At 44.5% G+C, this 23,437-nt stretch overlaps 1 protein-coding gene across 2 annotated transcripts in view; it reads right to left on the bottom strand.

The window, feature by feature from the left end:
- zfhx3b (zinc finger homeobox 3b) overlaps positions 1-23,437 on the bottom strand; it is a 394,727-nt gene that overhangs the window by 203,477 nt on the left and 167,813 nt on the right. For both annotated transcript variants that reach the window (XM_064312994.1, XM_064312990.1), the window contains 2 exons: positions 15,462-15,498; positions 3,190-3,341 (listed from right to left, as the gene is read on the bottom strand). The gene's annotated coding sequence lies outside the window, so the exon portion shown is untranslated. The remainder of the gene's footprint in view (positions 1-3,189; positions 3,342-15,461; positions 15,499-23,437) is intronic.

Below are 23,437 nucleotides of genomic sequence, written 5' to 3'. Positions count from 1 at the left end.
TACCGCTTCTTTTGTGCATACTGAATGCCGCATTCCTTAAATGCACTCCAGAAGGTGAGGCCACAGGCTAAATTGAATATTATGTTAAGAGCTACAGAGGCAGCCAGCATAACAAAGACAGAGTGTCATTAAAAACACGCTCAATTATAAATCACTCATTAAGAAATACATCAATGCTTAAGAAATAGGACAAGCAAGACAAGGGTAAAGCACATCACTAAAATTCCATGTCTTCTTCAACCTTGAACCTTCAGACTAATTCTGTGCAGTGTGCGTTTCAGTGACGATAATCCTTTTGGACAATATGAATAAGTAAATAACAACATTTTTCCAGTCATTTAATCTCCAAGCCGGGGCAATTAGCAAGTCTCAAGTTTGTGGAGTTTTTTTTTTTTCCTTTTGCTTGCTGTCCTTATTATTGTTATAGAAATGTCAAGCTCTTATTTAGCTGTGGAATGAATAATAAACGAGCTGTAATTACTGTCCTGAATGAGATGACAGGCTGACTGGGGTCAGTGGTAGAGGATAGAGGGATACTTCTCTCTCTCGTTGCACTTTAATTAGATTTCGTAATTAGTTTCATTGATGGATCTGGGAGGACCGAGAAGGCCCCTGTGTAGTTGCTCCAGAGGTGAGGCAACTTTTTTTAGCTGCCCTCTGCGGCATTCATTAACGTCCTGGCTGCTGGTGCAGCTCTTTAAAAGCTCCCCCTTGGCCCTTACGGAGCAGAGAGGAGTGCAGCGCCGACTGCCCTGCAGCAGCCCCGGCACCAGGCCCGGGGTTTATACCCTCCCAAACCGCACACAGAGAGGAAGACGGGAGAGGGAGAGGAGAAGAGAGAAGAAACGAGGTGAGGAAAAGGTCTGAAAAGAGAGAGAGAGAGGACAAAGGGCTAAATAAAGGGGGAGAGGATGAAAGAGCAAGGTGAAGGACAGAATAGGGGAGGCTGCGGTCATCCGGAGACCACGCTGAGTTTCATACAACAGTGAGGGACATGCGCACGTGTGCGCATACACGCGCGCACACACACACACACTAACAGACACACGTGCATGTACACACGCACGTGCATGCACGCATGCGCGCACAGACACACAAACTGTCCTCACACTGGAATAACTGTGTTACTGAGCTCAGTAGGGGATAACACTGGGGTACAAAATGGCTACAGGGATCGGTAGAGGAGAGGTATGAACGATGAATGAACCTAGTACCGGCCTGTTCAAGCACTGCCACGCTTCCGCAGAGACCACACACTTCTTCCAGCCCCATCACTGTGATCTCACAGCATTTATGCAGCGTCCAGTGGAGGTGGTGGTGACATTGTTATCCACAGGGATGATCACGGTCCCTGCGGTCACCTGCACCACACAAAGGCTGATTACCGGCAGCCGAGTCTCAATGGCCAGATACTCAGTGTACCAGGCTATAAAAGTGAATGAAAATGTTGCTTCATTCTGGACGGTGAATAAACGGACCATGGAGCTCTGCGAGGTGTATTACATTTAGTGGTATATCAAAGGACGAGCCGAAGCTGATAGCGATGGAACAGAAAAATCCGCGGAGGCCTTACGGATCTTATGCGAACGAATACACAAATAATGGGCAGACACACAAAAACTCCCACTTCTACATCTCTTCTCCTTCAATCTGTTGGCCAGGCTACACCAGACATCTCTCCCTAATCAGTAGGCTCGCCGCGCACAGACCGGTTGCCATAGTGATTTGCTGGCTGGTCGACATGGCAACCGCTCTGAGGTCCACTATTAAAATGATGAGAGTGAGAGGGGCGGGGGAGAGAAAGGGAGAAAGGGGGAGAGATGGAGAAAGAGGGGGAGATTTGCCTTACTACATACACAGACATAGACACAGACACAGACACACACACACGCACGCACACACAAACACACAGACGCACAGACACACACGCACACACACACAGACACACACACGCACGCACACATGCATGCATGCACGCACACAGACACAAACACACACACAGACACACACAAACACACACACACAAACAGACAGACACACACACGCACACACACAAACAGACACACACACACACACACACCAAAAGGGCAAGGGGGGTTGCGGGATATGGAGGCGCAAGAGGGGTACAGGAGAGAAGGATGGATTCACATCAAAGAAGAGAGAGGGCAAATTAAGTGGAGGAAGGAACGCAGGAAAGGCTGAGGAATCGTAAAAGAATCTTCTGATACAATGTGTCTCAACAATGCCATTAATCTAGTACATGACAAAATCTATTTTTATGGCATACACATATAAATTCATACACATGAAAAATGTATGTGCAGCTCTTCCTAATCTAGGAAAAGGATCATAAACTAATAAGAGCTACTTACATTATCACTGCCAATATACTTCAGTCATACATAACATAGATATAATGGAATTAACATTTATAAACAATTTTATGGACTAATGCCCCATTATATCAGAACCTGAAAACAGGCTGCTCCATTGAAGCTATGAAATCACCTGATCAGGATATCTATGACTTTGGTATCACTGGAAATACACAGCAATTGCAGGACTAAACCTAATGTCTTTCAGTAGTGTATTACTTCTTGCAACATATTTTCCCTGAAGATTAACATATATATAAATAATATTAGCAAAAGAGCACAAAATAATTCAACTCAGTTCCTCAAGTGCTAAAAGACTAGAGCATTTGCAAATAAAATTCCTGTGATTTCACAGTAAAAAAAATATTTTTTTAGGTTCCCTTGTCTTAAACTGGTAGGATCTAGAAGCATCCAGGGGTTGTCTCTTCATAAATTTACAGGGAAATGGAGATGAGAGTCCATCTGAACAGGACCGATATTTTTACTCATGAGGGATGCAGAACTGTAAATGGATGCCACATATCTGCCAGTTGAGAGTGGAATGATGCTAATTTAAAAAATAAATAAAAATAGAATGGAAATCCATTGTGAATCAGACCACCCTTTCATAATTCCTTATGAGAGACATTCCAGTGAGGACCACACTGCAGCACACTGGCCCACCATTCACAAGCAATTAGAGCCAGTCTGGACAGATCAACAAAGCGCGTCATTCTCTGAGCAGAATTAAAGAAGTGAAAACACGTGCGCATCGGCCAGCCCTGAACCACAGCCTGCAGGAAGACTCGCTGGCCAGACGGCGATCGCCACTGACCTGAATTCACTCCTGCGACACTGGCTTGGGACAAACAGATGCTGATTTCTTTGGGTTCGAGTGGAAGATCTCGTTCGTCACAGCCAGGCCAAGGGAGTTTGGCAGTCATCTACTTCGGGGTCCGGCAACCGATGGCACCTCTCAGTGTGGCACTGCGATGGAAGAGAACACATTTTTATGGCCCCAATAACAGCTCGCTCTCCTCTTGCACACAAAACATGCCGCTATTGGATACCCAGTCAGCAAATGGGGAGGGAAAGGCAATGAGCTACAAATCTGACTTTGTAGTTTGGCACGGCTGCCCTCTCATCTGACTTGTAAATGTCCCCTTAAGGCCTGGACACCGTTGATCTAAACAAGATTAAATAGCCAAGACGTATCCTTTACATGACAAATATCTAGATTTAATAAGTTTTATTCAATTTTACTTGCTCAATTGTACACCTTGGCACCAAAAAGTTAACACGTTACATCCACAAAAGTATTTATTTATTGTTCCAAAGCACATAAAACTGGCAGAGGGTTTCTTCAGTCTGTGAGCCCCATCTTTAGTCTTACTTCTTGTTTATTGATTGATCCTGCAGTAGTTATAGGGACAGCACTTTTTTTCTAAATGATGTCTTAAAGGACAGCAGTTTAGGTTTACAAGGAGAGTGAACTGTAATGCTATGTCAGAAAGCTACGAAACACAAAACCGCTTTAAAAAATCTACCTACTCATTTCCTGCAATTTTGCAATTTCATTTAACCAGCTCTTTAAAACTCTTTCTTGGGAAACCCCAGGGCAACCAATCCATGTGTTGCGTGCGGCTGGCAGAGGCACCGAATCGACTCCAGTGCCAATGGTCTCCAAGCGAAGGACCTGCCCCCTCATTCTGACACACGTCTCAGGCACACCGGATCTCACCGGATCTCACCGGTGCTCCGCCCAGCCGCGCCGCTGCGAGTGTACCTACGGTGGTATCTTTTGAGAGACGTAGAGGCCCCCGGATTAGTATTGATCAGCCCATTATGGTGAATTAGTCTCCAATTGGATTTCCTGAAGTTTAAAGACAAGCTCATTGCCTCGCGAGCAACAGGGCCTAAACTAAGACGCTCGGCGATGCACTGAACTGACAAGCGGTGGAACGGTTTCTGACACAGTGCAAAATACACTGGGGTGCACCGCACAACAGTAGAGCAGGGGGCGAGCGTACAGGCGAGGGGCGCCACAGAGAGGAGATTGGCGACAGCAGCCAAGCAGAGACCGGTTCTCAGCAATTGATAAGATTTGAAGATATGTCCCGTTTTTTTTTAACGCAAATGAAGTTCTGGATGATATGCGCTACAAGACGCATAGCTCAGAGTGGAGTCAGTGGGGCTAAGTTAAGTAGCATCCCAAAAAAAAAATAAACACATAAATAAATCAAAAACGATGTTCTTTATCCAGACGAGAGTAAGAATCAGAGGCAACACAACAACAAAAAATTACAGTGATGCTGTTTACAGAGGGCAGCGTCCTTGACCTCAGTACTACTGCTTCACGCTGAATAGGCACAGGACTTCTTTTCAGGAGTTGGAATAGCAGTAGGAGCGAGGCTGAATATGTTTGCATAGACTGAAGGGAAATTCATAAAAAGGGGCCATCCGGTTCGCCAGGGTAACACAAAAGTCCAGCAACAGCTCTGAAAGATGCCTATTCATAAAGTCACACATCGGTACACTCACGACAGTAGCGCATTAAGAACTTCCGCGGTGCACAATGCTCAGGATAAAGACATAAGAAATATGAGCACAAACAGCACACATGTGTAATTCCACAATGGTGGAGAGCACACAATGGGGCCTGTCCATGGAAACAAGCCATTTTTGGGTGTTATAGTTTTCTTTTTTTTCATCCTCTTTGTTTTCACAAGTTTAATTGGTGGCCCTTTATGTATTTTCTTTTTTTATAATTAGTATTTTATCCTGTCCTCCTTGCTGAAATAATAAAATTAAAATGGCCGCAGAAACGAGCCATTTTCCAGACTGACACGGGGGGTAGCCGTGGGCGCTCCAGGTCTGTCTGCCCCTCAGACCGCAGGTGGGCAGCGTGGCGCTGCCCGTGCCTGCCCGCTGGCGCCAGGACAGGATTCCCGCCACGGCGTCGGCGCTGACCTGAGGAGGCCCTCCCCGAGGAGAGCCGCTATCTCCGGAGCGTCGCCGGGAGAGGGGCCGAGGCCGCCGGCGGCTTCCACGGCCCGGCCTCAATTAGTCCCCCAACAGGGCCGCAACGTTCCACTTGTGTTTTTCACCTCACAATTAAAAATGGGACCGATCTATCAGGTCCGCCTGTTTCTGTTTTTGTGCAGCTACCGTACCCCCCCCCCGCCCCCCCCCGCCCCACAACCCCCACAGACCACGATATCAGTCTTCATTTAAACCCTCTCTCCAAGCATTAAATGGAAATCAATTGTGTAAGTTTAGCAAATAGTTAATTACTGCAAGGAGCCGATTGATCTGGGACTGCTGGCAGTTTGTGCCAAACCATTTGTCTCTTTCATCTGTGATTAAAACCGAGAAAAGGAGGTGAAAGAAAGGAAAAAAATGTTGGAACAAATAGGTGTGAATGGAGTTTCGGGGACCTCGGTGATGATGAGAGAAGATTTTAGCCAGCAAAATGTGTAATTTAAAAAATTGTTAGGAGAGGTAAGAGATAGTTAATAAAAATAAAATCAATTTGTAGTTTAAAAAGGAGTAGGTGTCCATGGGTAGTGTAGTCCATTAGTCAACAGACAGTCCCACAGTAGGTAAGGGTGTGCCTCCTCACATTTGTGAAATGGTAGGCTGCAGCAGTATTGTTGCAGCAGAAACAGACACAGTCACACATTCTCCACTACCAAAAACCTACAATTTAGAATGAAAATGCTTTTATGAATGTGGTGCATAGCATTTCCTTGCTCTTTTGTTTAAACAATCAAGAGCAGTTACTGTAAGCCAAGTCTGAATCTATTTTGTGAAAGAAAAGGAAAAACAATGCCTCCCCAACTGTCACGAATCAAAGAAGGTGAGTCATGAAAATAAAAGCACAATTTCCACAGATCTCCTGTGAATGATGGTATTAACAAAGACACTGTCGTCATTTGTAAAGCCATTACAAGGCTTTTGCATGAAACTTCCGCCTTTCCAGTTTCTGTAACACGAGCTGTTATGGAATTAATTACTGGAAAGATGTTCCATTCAAAGCCATTCTTTCATTCGCATTGCATGGGAAAAAAATGATTCTTTTACACTAGGGAGTAAAACACAGATCACTGGAGAATCTTCTCTCCTCAGACATGCTCATCCTCACAAAGAGGCATATTTCATAGACAAAATGAAAAAAAAAAAACAGTGGTCTACTGAATCCCTAATTTTCCTTCTGCTTTGATTAATCCAATTTATCCAAATCCAAGAAGAAAAAGAACACCTGCGTTGTCAGCACGTCAAACAAAATTATTATAATTTTAGCAGGAACAAATAACGATCAAAAGTAAACAGATTTTTTTTTTTAAAACACGAAAGCACGGATGGCCGCCTCTCACGGTGATTTAGCGTGGACTCCATTTCAGAGAACGGGCCGACGGCGTTCAAAGCCGAGAACGCGGAAACGGCGCGTCTCTCGAACGGCTAACCGCTAATGACTAAAGAGCCGCGGCGATACCCCTCTAATCCTGAGCTGGAAGAGCTGTTTAACAGGCCTAAGAGCGTAAGACCCGCGGGCCCGAGCCCCGAAACGCGCTCCGCGAGTTCGGCGTCACACGCGCGCGCTCGCGGTCGACACGACGACCGGGATGTTCCGCCTCGCCGGGCTAACCCTCGCTCCGGCGGCGCGCTCTTCGCCGATTCGGGAATCAAACTTAAACTCTAACAACCCAGAAAAGCTTCTAATTATAAAACGCCCTTGTGTTGTCTTTTTTTTTTTTTTTTTTTTGCCTGTACAGCTTCTGCCTGATTGCTGAGCATAATGCACGCAATCAGGCGCAGAGTATTGAGGATTGAGGGCTTGGTGGTTGGGGGGGGCAGGGGTGGAGAAAAAAAAATCCTAAACACGGCAAAAATAAACCAAGGGGAGTCTAGCACAGCAATTACAGCCCGTCCACCAGAGCCCCTGGTACAACACTTGAAGGCTACAGTGATTTCCGACAGAAAAGGTTATTAGTTTTTATTGGAGGAAATAGGTGCTCCGCGGCTTTAAATGACACAGTAATACGTGGGGGTTGGAGGGCGCTCTCCTGACCCCAGGCTCCCCTGGGTCCCATTGCACTGCCTGAGGGTCGACACAGCGAGGCACCCCCCCCCCCCCCTCCCCACCGTGCTCCATGTCTCCTACAGTTCGAGTCAGACCCTGGGGTCACCGCACTGTTTTCTGGCCTTGAACTCGACCGCCCCGCCTTCCAGAAACAGAATCTCCATGTACCTCCACCATGCTGTCTTAGCTCACCTTTTTTTTAAAACACATAAACCCCATAGACAATGCTTTTTGACATGCTATTGCTTCTCCCTCCTGCCACTCTCCCCCATTACATGTCCAAATGTATTTATTTATATATATATACATATGTAACACCATACAATAATGCTTTAGCAGATATAAGAAAGAAAAGAAAACATAACAAGAAATAATGCACTAAGTGAGGCTGCAAGTTTTGTTTTTATTTTTTATTTTTTGCACTGATAGGTGGGGTAATAAAATTCCGAATTCTGACAGGCGATTTGTGGCCCTGCCACTCTTTCCCTGTGACCGGCTCTTGGGCCGATGCTTTGTCATAGATTCCATTATTTTTGGGGTGAGAGATGCCGGTAGGCGGTAGGGTTCATCATGTCCGCCGCAGCAGCGCATGCGACAACACTGTCTGCCTCCGAGCTCCCCGTGTTTGCTCTGGGCCCTGTAATGGCTGTCCGTGTATTGCAGCACACGCGTGTGCGGACGGACGCTGCCCCCTCGCCCCGCCACCAGGGCCAGGGGACGAGCAGAAGCCGTATTTGCCTTTGCTCTGCGCCGCCGGCCTGTGTACTTTTCTGTGTGTGGCGTTGGTTTAGCATGTGTAAGCTATGGTCTGCCTGCACCTCATGAAGCGTTCTACTGCCGCATACAGAATGTACGCTCGCTTATTTCTTCGCCCAGAAGCTTCCAGTCCAGGCAAATGTTCAGCACCTAACACTACATGTGATTTTGACACAATGTACTGTACTGCCATGCAGCTGAACAAGTGTAACGTTCCTTGAGTAACCAAAGCAATGGAGCTTGCTTAAGTGGACAATGGCTGTGCAGCATGCCCAGCTGAGTTTCAAGCCCGCTGGTTCACTTGTCTTTGGAGACCCAGAAGTCAAGAATGCTCTGAAGTACACCACTTGCTGTTTCCTGTAGGCCAGCAGATGTGCATGCTTATTTGTCTCCACCTTTACAGTCCATCTCAATCACTCAATGAAACATCTCTGCTTTAAAAAAAGACCCTAATTTAATTAAATTTATATGGGTCAATTACAGATAATGCATTTTCCATGCATTACTCATAAACAAAATGGGATAAACATCAATATTATATACTGCTTGATTTTCATAAGATAACTCTCAATTTTTTGGTTACAGCTATCTTCATCTGTAACTTCCTGTTGGGAGCTTAAAAACATTTTATTTTCAGTAAAATATGCTGTCCTCTCATAGACTGGGATTCATTCTAAACTTCAGAGTCAAAAAACCATTACTGTGTTTTAGAATTACACCATATGACTTATGATGTATGACAGCTTATCTTTGTTATTCTCTGAAATATTTAAATTTACTACTTTAATGCACTTCAAAGAGGTCATCCAGATACAACGAGGTCCTCTAAACCCATTTTATAAATTTTCTGCAGAGAAAAATAAATGTAGTTACATGAATAGCATCTTGCCTTTAAGTCAGAATTTCAATTGAATATTGCCCCAAGGATGGGAAGTGCCTTATTGATACAAAACAGATATGTATATATGACCGTTTTCTTCACATCATTCAGTATATATCTATATTCAGTATACACATTAACTTAAACAATATGCATTTTGTGTATAAAATGTTCAACAGATTACCTATTGACTGCCATCATCATTGTAACCACGAACAATTGGTTGTGACAAGTTTTGTTATACTGGCTGATTTTCATTTTGTATGCTAATACATTTGTTTTACCACCTACAGCATGTATATTCAATATCTGGAACTCAAATGTTTACATTGAGCAGTCACATTAAATAAATAAAAAATAACATTTTCACCGATTATTTATTTTTTCTAAAGCAGAGTCTGTATATATAATATTTAATAAATTTGTCAAAAAAATAAAAACTAAACATTGCAGTACATAGTTAAATACACTCTCACAATCGTGTCAGATTAATCAATAGTTTTCATTTTGATATTTAACATTTTTGTTCGGATTTACCCTCGGACAGTCACACACACACACACACACACGCGAGCGCGCGCAGCCTCAGCATCGGGTGCGTGATGGATCAGCCGGCCCTGGCGCGCGGGCGCTAGCGTGCCCGACCTCCTGCCCTCCTGGCGGGCTCATCAGTATTCATGGCCTGAGAAGCACAGCTCTGACCGGCGGACCAGCGCCTAATAGAGGGGCTGATGGGAGGCTGATGATGGCGCATTACGGACCGCCGGCCCGTCTGATTACAGAGGAGCCCGTCGTCGCCGTGGCGATCGGAGAGAGAGCTCTTTCGTCCGCAAGGCTCCGCATTTACCGCAGGCCGACGGCTGGAGAACCCCGTCAACGCTCACGAACGCACCCTCGACCCCACCCACACAGACCCCCCTCCGCCCACCCCTCACCTCCTTCTCCACGGGCTGACCTGACATCCTCACCCAGCCACTGGTACAGCGCAGAGGAGAGATCACACCCCTAAGGGCCTCATCCTCCACATTCCGAGCATCTAAAAACGAATGCTACTTTTTGTTTGGCACCCAACAAAACGAACATTTTTTTAAATCAATTTTGTCATTGATCAGATATGCTAAGCATTCCGCTGCTGAGGCTATGATTTAGTTATTTTTATTGCTGTTGTTGAGGCTTTTTGTTAAGCGCCTCGGCGAAACGAACGCGAACAAACCGCCAACTCTCAAAGCCGATCGCTAGGAAGCGCAAGGAATTAGAAAATAAACGTCACCTCAGCATCTCACTTAAGTATTACAAACACTGGCTTGTCTAACCTTTTCTTTCCTTTCTAAGGATTTGGCAGAGGGGACATTTTATATAATCTCCAGCTATCTATGTAGGCCTCCTTTACTGAAAACCCTCAGACCTTTTTTCTTTTTTTTCTCGAAAAAAGAACTGAGACTCCAGCGCATTTCTCTGAATTAAAAATATGGCTTTGTGATTCATCGCGGGCACTTTTCGCACTCGGGTCTGCGGCTGCCAGGTTCCCTGCAGCTCTTTTCATTGGGCAGTACAGATTGTTCTCACTCACTGGTCTAATTGAAAAAGGCTGTGCGCCTCTCCCCCCCCCCCGTCCTCCTAGAAGTGGTCAGAAAGCAGGCGGCGGGCCTGTGCCCCCGGGCCTCTCCCAGGCTCCCAGCGAGAGGGGTAACGGCCCGGACCTGTCCCCCCGTTTCGGGGTCCGCTGGCGGCTTTGATCCGTGAGCCCCGCGCCCCGCGCCCCGGCCCGCCGATGCCTCGGCGTGGAAATGCGCCGGAGCGGCTGGCGAAGGCCTGTGTTTACTCAGCCCCTCTTAATGAGGAAGGGGCGGGATTATCGGGGGCCGCGATCTCCCAAACAGCTGCACCAGATGTTTTTTCTGCCACTGGCTATGTCGGCAAATGTGAGAGAGGGGGGGTGTGGACTTTTTCCTCTTTTTTTTTTGGAGGAATGGGGAACCCCCTGCCACTGCACAACCCCCTGACCAAAAATAAAAAATAAAAAAACCCCACTCTTTCCTTTGTCCAGATGTCGGGGTAGTGTCGGTTGGGGCAGACCTTTTCGGCACAAGCCTTGTTGTGCACATGTAGCCCAGCAACCTGGGCAGAAAGAGGAAGGAGAAGGAGGAGGGGGAGGTGGAAGGGGCGGGGCTGTTTTTGCTCGATGACATCATATAGGTCCTCCTTTTGATAGATTCTGCTGGTGACTGGGTTTGTTTGAGAGGGCGTAGGTTACATCAGCTCTGAAACATAAGCACTGCTTTACACAATTAGCGCTGTCCTAAGGGTAAGAAAATGAATAGGGGTGATTTAGAAAACATGTTATTTTAGCAAATTAGGGAAAAAAATGTTTTCCCGACTAAGTCAAATATAATTAGAAATGTTGAATTTTCACTGTAGTTAATGTCATTTTAATATAGCAGAGTTCTCATGGTAGTTTAAAAGGTGAACACAGTGAGACTAATGTCCAGATTGAGCAATAGCCACAGGTCAGGTCAGGTAGTTCTCTTTCAGTTCTCTTTTGCTGAGAACTGACCTACACACTTGATGTCGCAGGGGTCACAAGTGGCAATGGAAGTGTTTTATGTAGGTGCTTCCCCAAAGGAAGAGTCAAGCCTGAGACTACAATTCAAAACCCACGTCAAACTGTTAGAACACACTCACATCAACAACTTTTGCTGTTTTTTTCAGTGTATGAAACACTTAAAAAAAACCTTTGTTAGTCATCCAAGATCCTTCAACATATCTCATCAAAAGAGTTGTGCAAAGGATTTTTCATTTTTTAATACTTTTTTCCTTTTTCCTCTTTTTTCTTTCTTATGGCAAAGATTTTGCAGATTACATTCAGTGGTCATACTGAATTAGATCATTTCTCAGCAAAAAAACAGTATTTAACAAATATAAACCTAAATATATATGCTGATTTGTCATGAAACTTTTGTTTTCTATTTGGTGCCCTTCCCGTGAGAGTACCGAAGCCTTTGCAGAAATGAACAGAGGGGGAACATGGTCTTACAGACCATCCCCTGGACACCCCTACGCAGTCACGGGGACGTGCTGCACTGATCAATACCCAGATCTATTGTCAAGTCGTTGAGGAGGGGATTAGGGTTAGACATTGGTCACAGAGCACTGCATACACGAGAGGGCAAAGGTCATCGCCGCCGGCATGCTGACACGTTTACATGGGACGTCTAGCCTTGTTAATAGTGTCACCTGAGGCACCGCCCCTGGACAGACGTGTGCGGCTGACCCCTAAAGTGAAACTGACCCCCCCCCACCCCCCCGGGCCTAATCTCCACAGCCAGGCACGGCCTGACCGCCGTCTGACCCTGACCTCTGACCTCTGCCTCCCGCCAAGTTCAAGGCTAGGCCAATGAGGGAGGAGGAGGAGAGCCGCTCTCTGTCTCGCCTGCTCCCGAGACCCGCAGCCACCCATCTGCTGGACACCAGCGCTCGCAGGCCTCTGAAGCAAAGAGCCCCGACCAGAGGCATCAGGCGTCTGAATCAAAGGCCCAGAAAACAGGCAGGAAACAGGCTGGAAATGAAAGGCCTCAGCAAAGGATGCTTCTGTCCCTCTTACGGTCCCACAAAAGCCCCCCATATGGACACAGCTCCCTGTGCCAAACCCCCCCGCCCCCCAAAACACTCCAGCCACCCACTCCCTAGATCTGCTCCTGTTTAGAAGGGATCAGGCTTGTTCATTTACAAGTCTGCCACTTTAAAGCCATAAACTGCACTTGAGTGGATTAAGGAATAAATAAAAATAAAAACCCACTTCATGGGTGTTGATTAGCAAACCACACACTGCAGATAACTAATTAGGAGAGATTGCTCCAACATCTGTTTGTTACTTTAAAGCATCTTGAACTTCACATAAAAGAAAGCCTCAGATTTATATGATAATTACTTGCTTGCATTAAGGGGAAAAAAACACTGGGGTATCGGAATAAACTATTAGAGAAGCTGATGCTTTTCATGATTTAATGTCTTGAGACAAAGTTCAATTAATGTTTCTGGATTATTATATGTTTATATTATTTTCAGAGGGTTCTTTAGAGACATTTAGTTTTAGAATGGAAAGAGGCCAAGGTCTGAAATCTTAATTTTCAATGAGAGGGCATTAACACACGGTGAGAGAGCATTAATGTGGAGGATTTAGCAGCCCTTGATTTGACTAATAGACGACTGCTGCAACATGACCAGAGTGCAAAAATGAAATAAAAAACGTTTAACAAGCATGTTGTTAATTTATTCATGTTTACTGTCATTGTTGAACATTTCCTGTCCACATACCATGTGTAAGAAAAAACTATCCAAAAAAAGAATGTTTGAGCCCTTAGCAACACACACCCCTGGCCGAGGGGTACAGGTCTGTATCTGGCTCGAAATGAGGCCAGAGTGAACCGAAATCTTTATGGGCCGACCCGAACCAGCCCAACAGGTTCCAGCCACGTTTTAAGCCCAAATCTGACAGAGACTGATTGCTGAAATAACAAGCCAACAGCACAATACAGCGCAATGCAACAATACAAAATAGTGCAGTCTTTCCAGCTGGAAAGCTGCTAGAGAAGGTGCCTGTGATCACAGAAGGGGGGGACCAACACTTCCGCTAGCTGTTAGCAATGATCAACAACAATGGCACAAAGCAGAGTTTCTAGTTTTTTGTTTTGTGTGTTTGTGTGTACTGTTATCTAGCAAAACAAAACTTTTGTATTTGAGCTTTCGTGCAAATTTATTAAATTTACTATTTCCTTCCGTTAAATGTGACGTTAAGTTGTTTGTACCTCTGCAACAAAAGAGCACAGGAGCAACATCCGCTTTCTTTCAGTGTGTGTTTGCGTAAAATATGTTTGTTAAATGGAGGAATAATATATATTTTAATGTTTGCAATCATCAGAACAGGCCAGCCGCCTAGCTTTAGCGCCATTGTCGCTTCTTTTAAATATTAAGTTATGTTTATTGCTCCTGTGATGTCAAATATGGCTAATTTAATTTTCTAGCTGAGCATAACAGTACTGTTCAAAAACTGGAAGCTTGCTGTGCAACGTTGAGATCAGCCGGCAGAAGTGTTGCTATGTTACCATTTGTAAAGTTCTGGGTTGGCAGAGGGCCCTTACCCAATCGGACCCAACGTCAGGGATGAAAACAGGCCTGACACCCGCCCGATCACGATCCACTGCCACATATGCCACTTTTTAAAAACTCACTTTTGTCATCTGCTGTAATTTGAAACATTTTGACATAAATGATCGTGACCAGTGACTGCTTGGCTACCATTCAATTCCACAGAAACAAAAAAAAAATGTAAAAATTTAAATGACCTGGCAGTAAACATTAGCCTTCACCTTTATTTATTTATGCATTCATTTGATTGTTATTAATTCAGTTACAACTGATATACCCACAACTCCATTGTGTGCTATACCTCAGAACAGCTCAGAACAAGATGCACACAAATCATTTCTTGGACATATGGGCACAGTTAGCATTCATTTTGGTTTTCATTGTATATACCTTCAAAATTATGGTAATATTACTACCCATTCCTGAATGGAAGTCATATCTGATTTGTTTACGGTGTTCAGTTGAGTTTACTTTTCTGCTTAAATTCTGCTGAAAAAGAAAATGGCGCTTTGCTGTAGTGTGGCATATGGCAAGGGTTTAACGTCGGCGAAAAAATGAATTTATTTTTACGAGCTACCGCAAGAAGAGGGTGAAAGAAAACAGCGTCTGACTGCAATTGGGAATGCTAAATATCCTCCAGATGCACCTGAGACACAGCTACCAAACTTTCACTAAGTGTAATGAGTAACAAAATAATAAACCAAATAATTTTATATGTTGCATAGGGAAATGCAAACTATAGGCTGCATCAAAATTCACATACTCAATGAATGATAGGATGTGATATTTTCTCATCACTGGATGGGACAAAAAATTATGGGATGGAGCAAAATAAAAAGCATTTATTTTGGGAGGCACCAGCTTCTGATATTCCACTGGCTTACCTTGGACTCAAGGAGAGTGCTGCACCAGTAAGCTACATATCTGTTCAAGGGAAATCATTTTTGAGCAGGAGCTATTTAGATCCCCTAATCTTTATGATCATGGATGCAATCTCACATCCAATATTAACCCATCCTAATGATGGAGATTAACTGCACTGTACCTGGTCTGAACTGATGTTTGTGAAAGAGCAACTCAGGCCTATTTTGCAAGATAAGATCACGCCTATATGTTTTAAGGTTAAAACCTTTAAAAAAACTTTAATTCTCAACTCAACAGGATTGAACGGTGCCATTTTCGGCTTGGGATGCAGCTCTTGTGAAAAAGGCAGTCTGAACTCGGATGACGAATCTCCACTCACCCGTGGACGTTGTGGAGTCACTGGAGTCTTCTCAGACCTGACAGACAAAGAGGAAGCACATTAGAATCTGCGACTATAAATCAAATATAAAATTAAATTCCTACCTAGCAATTTCTATCGCAGTCCTCAAAGAAAACGCTCCAAAAAATAAAAAAAAACTGTTACAATAGAAACATCAAGCTATTAACATTCCAGTTCACATTCTTCTGAAAACAGTCTACAGACTGGCCAATAATATTAGACCGAAGGCCTAATAGGCTTCGGCTAAAGGATTCTGTTAATAAAATGAAAATGATAAACAGCGTGTTCTTGGCCCATGTGCTGCCCACCCACTTGTATGCACAAACAGAATCTTTCATGAGCAGTTTGTGAGACCGAAGGCAAATAGCAAGAAAGGACTACCCATGCTCAGTCTGAATACGAGTAAAATAGAGACATTATTTAGTCTAGCAACAGCTAGTACAGTGTAAAGTTAAGCTCAATAGCAGAATTACGAGTGACAAATAAAATTTTTCTACATATTCTAAAAAAAAAGAATATGTGGATGTTAGCTGTAACTCATGACAAGCACTGATGAGTTCTCACAGTATGCATTTTCCACAAGCTTGATCTGATATGTTTTAATTTGCAACACTACATATATTATTTTTTAATAAAATTCAATTAAAACATTTCTAAGAGCCAACATTTCCAACAAAATAAATAGGTAAATAAATGAAACGGAAGGAAATTATGTTGAAAAACTGACATCAGAATAGACTGTCAGACAGGCACACGATGTAAAAGTGTGTCCTGAACCCAGTGGCGTGTCTGAAAAAGTTTAGCACCAAATATCAAAATGAAGCAGTTCTCTTAACACTTAACACTCCATTACTTTTACAGTGGGAGGTGAAGTGGCCTTTTTCTAGCCATTAGTTTCTCCTCTCCTTCTACTCTGGATATATATATATATATTTTTTTTTTTCTCTCTTCTTCTTCCGTTTGCTTCAGAGTGTAAGAGCGAAGGAAACAATATTTCTGGGGCTGCTAATTACTTATGCGGATTAATAATGTGAAGAGTGGCAGTTACTCAGGCAGATTTATCGCCCATCTGGAGGAATGCGGGGACCGCAGTCCCGTCTCCCTTGGCCCCGCGCAATGCGCCCGCGATTAAGGCAGAGTGAGATATAGCGCGATATTGATCCCGACGCCACTTCATTTCGCAATAACTATTACAAGATATTCTCCCGGCTTTTGCGCGGTCCCTGATTTACGCCGCGCCGCTATTTGCATTAGCGGTAAGTGTTTTTCTATACCAAATCACCCAGGGTCCCTAACATGTCCCTCCTAACGTCCGACGCCACCTCTTGCCCTTCACCGCGCTGCCCAAAGGCGCGCGCCGGAGGGAGGGCACAAGCAATCATTCCGGGGGGGTGGGGGGGGGGTGTAGCTGGCTCGTAGTGAAACTGTCACATTTGCTCCACTGCCACGAGGCAAAAAGCACCACCTGTCTGCGATGCTGATTGCTGTGAGGTGGCACGCCCCGTCTGTCGAGCATTGACCCGCCGCGCCGCGGCGTCGGCCATCGCGGGGTTACAAGCCCAGTCATGCTCCGCTGATGACTGAGAACACACGCTCCGTACAACGGCACAATGGCGCTCGCATGCAGGCCGGGATGTGAGATTCAATCGCCACCACGGCCTAGCAAACACTCATTCTCTCTCCCGGCTCTGTGCTGCTGTTGTCCTTGTCACTTGAAACACACCTCAAAGTGTGAGATGGCTTGTTTCTGCGGGTGGAGAAAACGACAAGCCGTTTTTTTTTTTTCCTTTCTATTCTTACTTATTTGAACAATCACCATGGAACATGAGACTGAGAAGAAAGATGAGAATGGGGACTCTTCCAGCAGACACACCTCAGCCTATAATCATAGCGTGTGCTTTTCAAACAGACATGCAAAGCTTAATCTGTTTGCTGGTGCCCCATACTGTTTAAGTTCTGCTTTGTTCAGCGACAGACGGCAGAGCAGCACAGTGCAGGGAACTGCTCAGGGAACTCCAAGGTTGTGGGCTTGATTCTCAGACGGGCCAATGCTGCAGTATCCTTGAGCAAGGTACTTAACCTGCACTGCTTCAGTAAATATCCAGATGTATGAATGGATTTTTATGCAAAAAGAACGCAAGCTGTGCGAGGCGCTCGAATTACAGCATCTGCTAGATGCGTAAAATCCAACGTAAATGCTACAGAACTGCATCCCCGCTGCGGAACTCAGCAGATCAAGTTCTGTGAAATACTGGGTCGAGTAAGAGAGAATCAGGTGCGTTGATACAAGTGTGCTCCTCCTCCATGTACTGTACCTCCCATTTAATTCGGCTGAAATAATTTTTGTGAGGACATCCATTTCACAAATGTACAGGAAATTGCAAATAATTTAAGTGGGCAAAAATGTATTTCACTGTGAACGTTGTACAACAAAACGGTTTGAGCCATCGATTCTTATCTCAAACACACACTTCACCTTATTTCTCCGTCTTTTGGAACCACTCTTTAAAGTTGTCTACGGTCGTTTCCTGGAGTAAACACAGAGGTACTCCGTGTGAAATTACTTAGCACCACTTGAAAATGGACATCAAACTGAATGGTGGAATTAAACATGAATGCCAACAAAAGGGAAAGCAAAGCTGTTCGGTGCTCTGGCAAGCGGAAGAGGGCGGAGGAAGATGAATAGCTTCTGTCCCCGATGTGCCATCAGGGGTAAACGCACAGCTCCACAGGGGCATCCTCAACTGTGCCAGGCGTGTGCCAACAGCCCGCCAAGCGACGGGGGTCCGTGTGTTCGCTTAAGGAAGCTGCCTGAGTGACAGGCGAAGAGGGGAGGAGGCGGAGGCGGAGGCGGAGGAGGAGGGGACGCGTGCGCGGATATGAAATTCCCACACAGAGCCCCTCCTCGGGCTGCAGTCTGCGAGCGGCCTGCCCCGTCTGCCCCGCTGCTAAACAAAAGCACAAACAGGCCCTAATTGCCCCTCCGCTGTTTTACATCCGAGGGGTGGGGACTTAGGCGGCGGCATGTAAATCAAACCCCCAATCCCCCTCGGAGAACGGTCCCCTGGCATAAATGACTCTTTATCTGCAGGCGGGGCGGGCGAGCAGGGCAGGCTGCCAAGCGCCGGGGCTGGCAAGCGTGGTAATGCGGAGACACTTGTTGTCGCCGCGGCCGCCTGTTACGCCAGCGCGTGCCGGGGCGGAGAGCGAGCCCGCGCGGGGGAAACGGGGCGTCCCGCGAGCAGGCGGGCGGGCGCTGCTTGTTTTACATGTCTGCAGAAAAGGCACGTGCGCGCACGTCTCTAAGGTTTGGCAGCGACTGTCCTTTCTGCTCTTGAATGGGCTCCTTTGTTTCCCCCCCCACCCCCCCAGCACCATTCACGAGCACTGCCGACTGATTTTATGCTAATTTCCCACAGGGAAGAATGTCTGGGCTAGCTAATGCAGCCTTCTAAACAAATACCGACTAATTTATGGATGGCACATAATATGCATGCATTCAAAAAAGTCAGAATCAGACATCGCTATTCAGAACAGACTTCAGACAACAGAAGAGACAATTATTCTCCATGTGAAAGAAACAGAAGCACTATAAAACTGTCTACACATTCAGGTACAAGTGTAAAGCTATGTGTCCCTTTGTACAGAAGGTCGAGACTTTAAATTGTTCTGCACGCTATGAGTCAGCAGTGCACATTCGATATTTCCCAACAAAAGACAATATCACAACTGCCTCCTGAATGTGCTTTCAGGTTAGTTAAGCTGGTGGCCAGACACAGAAGACTGTAAACATGACACGAACTGTAGCAAAAAATGATTCAATAGCTCATTAGCTCAGAGTTAGACCGCAACAAGCAGAAATAGTTGCCAATAGGAACCTGTAATTATGCTGAAAATGATCACCTCCTTGAGAGGAGTGGGCAATGTGAAGCAGAGGTAAACAAACACTCACCCAATGCTCTCTTTATTTTTAAGGCTTCAAAGAATGAGGTACACAAAACCAAACAGGAATAAAAAGGACAAATGAATCTGACAGACGAACAAAATGCACATTACTAGATGCTATTATATATATATATATATATATATATATATATATATATATATATATCCAAGAGGCTAAGAAAGAATTCACCAGGATCGGAGAAATGAAGGATAAGGATGTTGTTTGAAATGTTTTAAATACTTTCATCTGGAAAACTCATTAAAGGTCGCAATACAAAGTGAAATGTGCATTTAAAATTCCAGTTAAAACATCTTCATGTAAATTGTCTCCCTGTGCTGCATCTCTGCACAGTGCAACAACAAGAAAGTTCCTGGAAATACCCTCATGCCCTTGCTCTCCACAGTTCTCACCACCCCCATCAAAGTTACACACTAATGCATTTCCTATACCTGCCTGCATTTCAGCTATATGAGGTCCCCAATGATTTAGAGCCAGCAACAAACCTGTCCTATTTTCAGAGTGACATTATTGATAGACTGTCACTTCAGATTGTAGGTAGCTGCTAATGGTTATTTTATGGTGCATATGTCAAATCTGATCCAGTTTTTTTTATTATTATTATTTTCCTGCTCCTGCCATGTACCTATGCTGTGCTTACACATACAAGACATGCAAAGGCACCTCTCTATCCTCTCAATATAAAAGAATTGTAAGAGAAGATATTTCTTCTGTTTGATTTCTCTTTCAGGTAGAAAACATACATTTTGTTGACTAGCTCCTTCCTTGCCTTCCAAGTGAAGGTGGATCAGATCTTTATCCTGACAAGTCCGGCCAACCTAACCCTCTATTGGTCCACTACTTGTCTCAGCCAATCAGATTGCTTAGATAAGCAAACAGTTTCATGCTGTCTCTGTCTGATCTATGATTATAAGTACTTTTCTTCTCTGTTCAATTTCATTACCTAAAAATATGAATACCTTCCTTCTGCATACTGTACAAACTGTGTGTGTTTGTGTGTGTGTGTGTATTATAAGGTAAACAGAAGATAAGGGTAAGGGTAAAGTATAGCTAAAGTGAAATAACTTGAGACATCTGTTCTGTAATCCTGATACAGTTTAGCAAAACATCTCAATCAAACTGTTAGAGAAACAAAGGGCTCAATAGAAATCATTTAAAACACAGCCTCTCTCTGAACTAGTTTTTGTTCTGTCCATGACTCTATGACGGAATAACAATGATACCCAGGTTCTCCTCAGAAGGGGTTCTCCACCCCCCTCCCCCTTCCCCTAAATTTTATTCACCCTTGTGTTTGCGTTTCCTCTGTGAATCTGCACGCCATCTTGTTCTGGATAATCCCCACTGTTTCCGTAAAGAAAGACGTGGTGTGTGTACATGCGTGCATGCATGCATGCGCGTGTGTGTGTGTTGGTCCACGTGCACATTACACGCAGTGTGCGTGTGTGTGCATGTGTGTGTGTATGTGTGTGCATGCCTGCCTGTGTATGCGTGTGTGTGTTGGTCCATGTGCACATCACATGCAGTGTGTGTGTGTGCGCATGTGTGTGTGTACGTGCGTGCAAGCACGCCTGTGTGTGTGTGTGTGTGTGTGTGTTGGTCCACGTGCACACTGCACGCAGTGTAGAGGCTTCTTCCCCCTCTGCAGAGATCTTTGAGGACCCCAATTTGTTAGGAATTAATGAGAACACCTGCCCGGAGAAGGCGGCGAGTCGGGATCTCACTTTGTACATCAATGATTTCCCTGATTTCCCCCTCGCCAGGCTTTTTGTTTCACCACTTGAATCATCGAAGTCGTTTGAAATCAATTTAACGATTGTGTGTGAGACTGATTTGAGTATGTAAATGCCGAGAGAGAGGTGAAGGGGGGGGGGGGGGCGGGGGGGTAAAGACCAGAGATTGACTGCAGACGAGAGATTGGGGGAGAGGGAGGTGGCAATGAGTATTATTACTGAATTAACTGTGCTGAGTCTTTAATTCCTGTCACAGCAAGGTCCCATAAAGAGGGGAAACAAAACCAGAAGAGAGGGGAGAATGAGGGGGGAAAAATAATAAAAGAAAAAACCGTCTGGCCAGGACAGGACAGGGAAAAATAAAAATAAAAAAGAATCCTTCACAGGGGAAAAGGTAAGGGGTATATGTGGGGACAATGAATAAGATGGAGAATTAAAGGGAAAGAGAGGAAGGGAAACAGGGAATGGTGGAAGAAAAGGGGACAGAAAAAAACAAAATGAATATAAAAGGCAAAAGGAAAGAAAACAGATGAAGGGGACTGGTGAGGGAAGGGGGTAGTGGTGAGGAACAGGGGGTGGCGTGGGGGAGGGTGGGGTAGGAGTCATCAACAGAGGGTTTTTATTGTCTGGACGCAGGAGATGTGCACAAAAGCCCTGGAAAGATTAAATTAAGTATCATATGCACTGACCTCATTGCCATGGTTACGGAACAGTGGAAAATATTAATCAAGCCTTCACTTGAGAGAGCGGGAGTGAGATGGCGGAAGGAGGAAGAGAACAAGGGAGCGGGAAATGGAGAGAAATGGAAGATAGGAATAAAAAGAAAAAATAAATGCTAGGTATTTATCTTACAGGGAGTCTGCACAACTAATTTTAATTGAGTAAGAACACAACAGCCCTCCAGTGTATCACAAGGTTTGACCATGTGTATTGTGACATTGAACCTGAAATGCCATTAACCGGTCATAGGTTCCAGCTCAACTTGACCTTGAGCACAGATGCTCTCCCCATAATTCTACAACATTTTTTTTTTCTAAGTATAACAACATCCCAGATTATGTATGAGTTCATAAATAAAATTAGTGTCACCAGAAAGAAGAACACAAAACCACAGTCTACCATCACAAAGTCAGTGCAACCTAAACCAAGAAAGCTCTACCTGTACTCCCTTTTTAACACTGTAAAATTATGAAGCAAATGTGATACCGGATTAAACCAAACCAAATTCATAAACTCACAGCTGAATTCACAATGCTTGTCTGTTTTTCATTCTGTCTTTATATTTTGATGCCCAACAGACTTTTGTTTCAGTCTTACAGAGAGACACTCTAAAACCCCTTCATATGTCAATGAATACACTAATGACACAATTTCCACAAATTTTTTTACGCTGCATAAAAATGAAATGCTTTCATCCTTCAATATGCCATTTCAATGAAGGGTTATACTTATTTGCACAGCACATCAGTAAGACAAATGTGTGCATATTGTTACAGACTCTAAAAATTATGACAATCATTTTCAATCATTTCTATTATTGTGCACAGTATTTCCACTCTCCCTATGCGTTGTTGAGTGTGGAAAGTTGAATATTGTTCCGTTTGATGAAACAGTGAAGTGTTTGCTTGATGTCTGCAGGGACTGTCACAAAACACAAGCCATCTGAAACTACCCTGCTGAGGAAAATGTTAAATAAACAAAGGCCCATATAAACAAGATCTCCCCCATTTTAATGTCACGGAGGAAAAAAGATGTTTTAATGCTACCATTGCCAATGAAGGCTGCTGCTGTGACACCATACTGGTATAAACTTAACACAGATAACACGGGTTGGATTATCAGCGCTGTTACTCATTATTCCGGCTTCTTCAAAACAAAACCGATTGAAAAATATTAAATGGCTTCCCAAAAGGAGGAAAAAAGGGCAATAATAATGTGGGGATTATGTTAGCTATCTGGGAGACTATGAGGTTCTGACTGCTTCATTTGCACAAATAATCAACTCCCCTCCTCTCTGTCTGTCGGTTGGAAACCACCCTGTGATTTAAAAAGTGGAACCCAAAAGTGGGAAGTTGTATCTCTGCTTTATTTGGATCTTCTGGCATCTACACAACCATGGCATTCTCCTGCCTGGTCCAGTGTAGGTCTTACAGGGCCCGGTTCTCTAGGAGAGGAGGCTGAACGAGGACCCTGAACGGGTCGGCTGTATAAATTGTCTGGGGGTGACCGTAACCACTTCCAGAAACAATTTAATTCTACAG

The sequence above is a fragment of the Anguilla rostrata genome, chromosome 16, assembly GCF_018555375.3.
Source record: "Anguilla rostrata isolate EN2019 chromosome 16, ASM1855537v3, whole genome shotgun sequence".
Lineage (NCBI taxonomy): Eukaryota > Metazoa > Chordata > Actinopteri > Anguilliformes > Anguillidae > Anguilla > Anguilla rostrata.
This window is presented reverse-complemented; position numbering and strand designations above follow the sequence as displayed.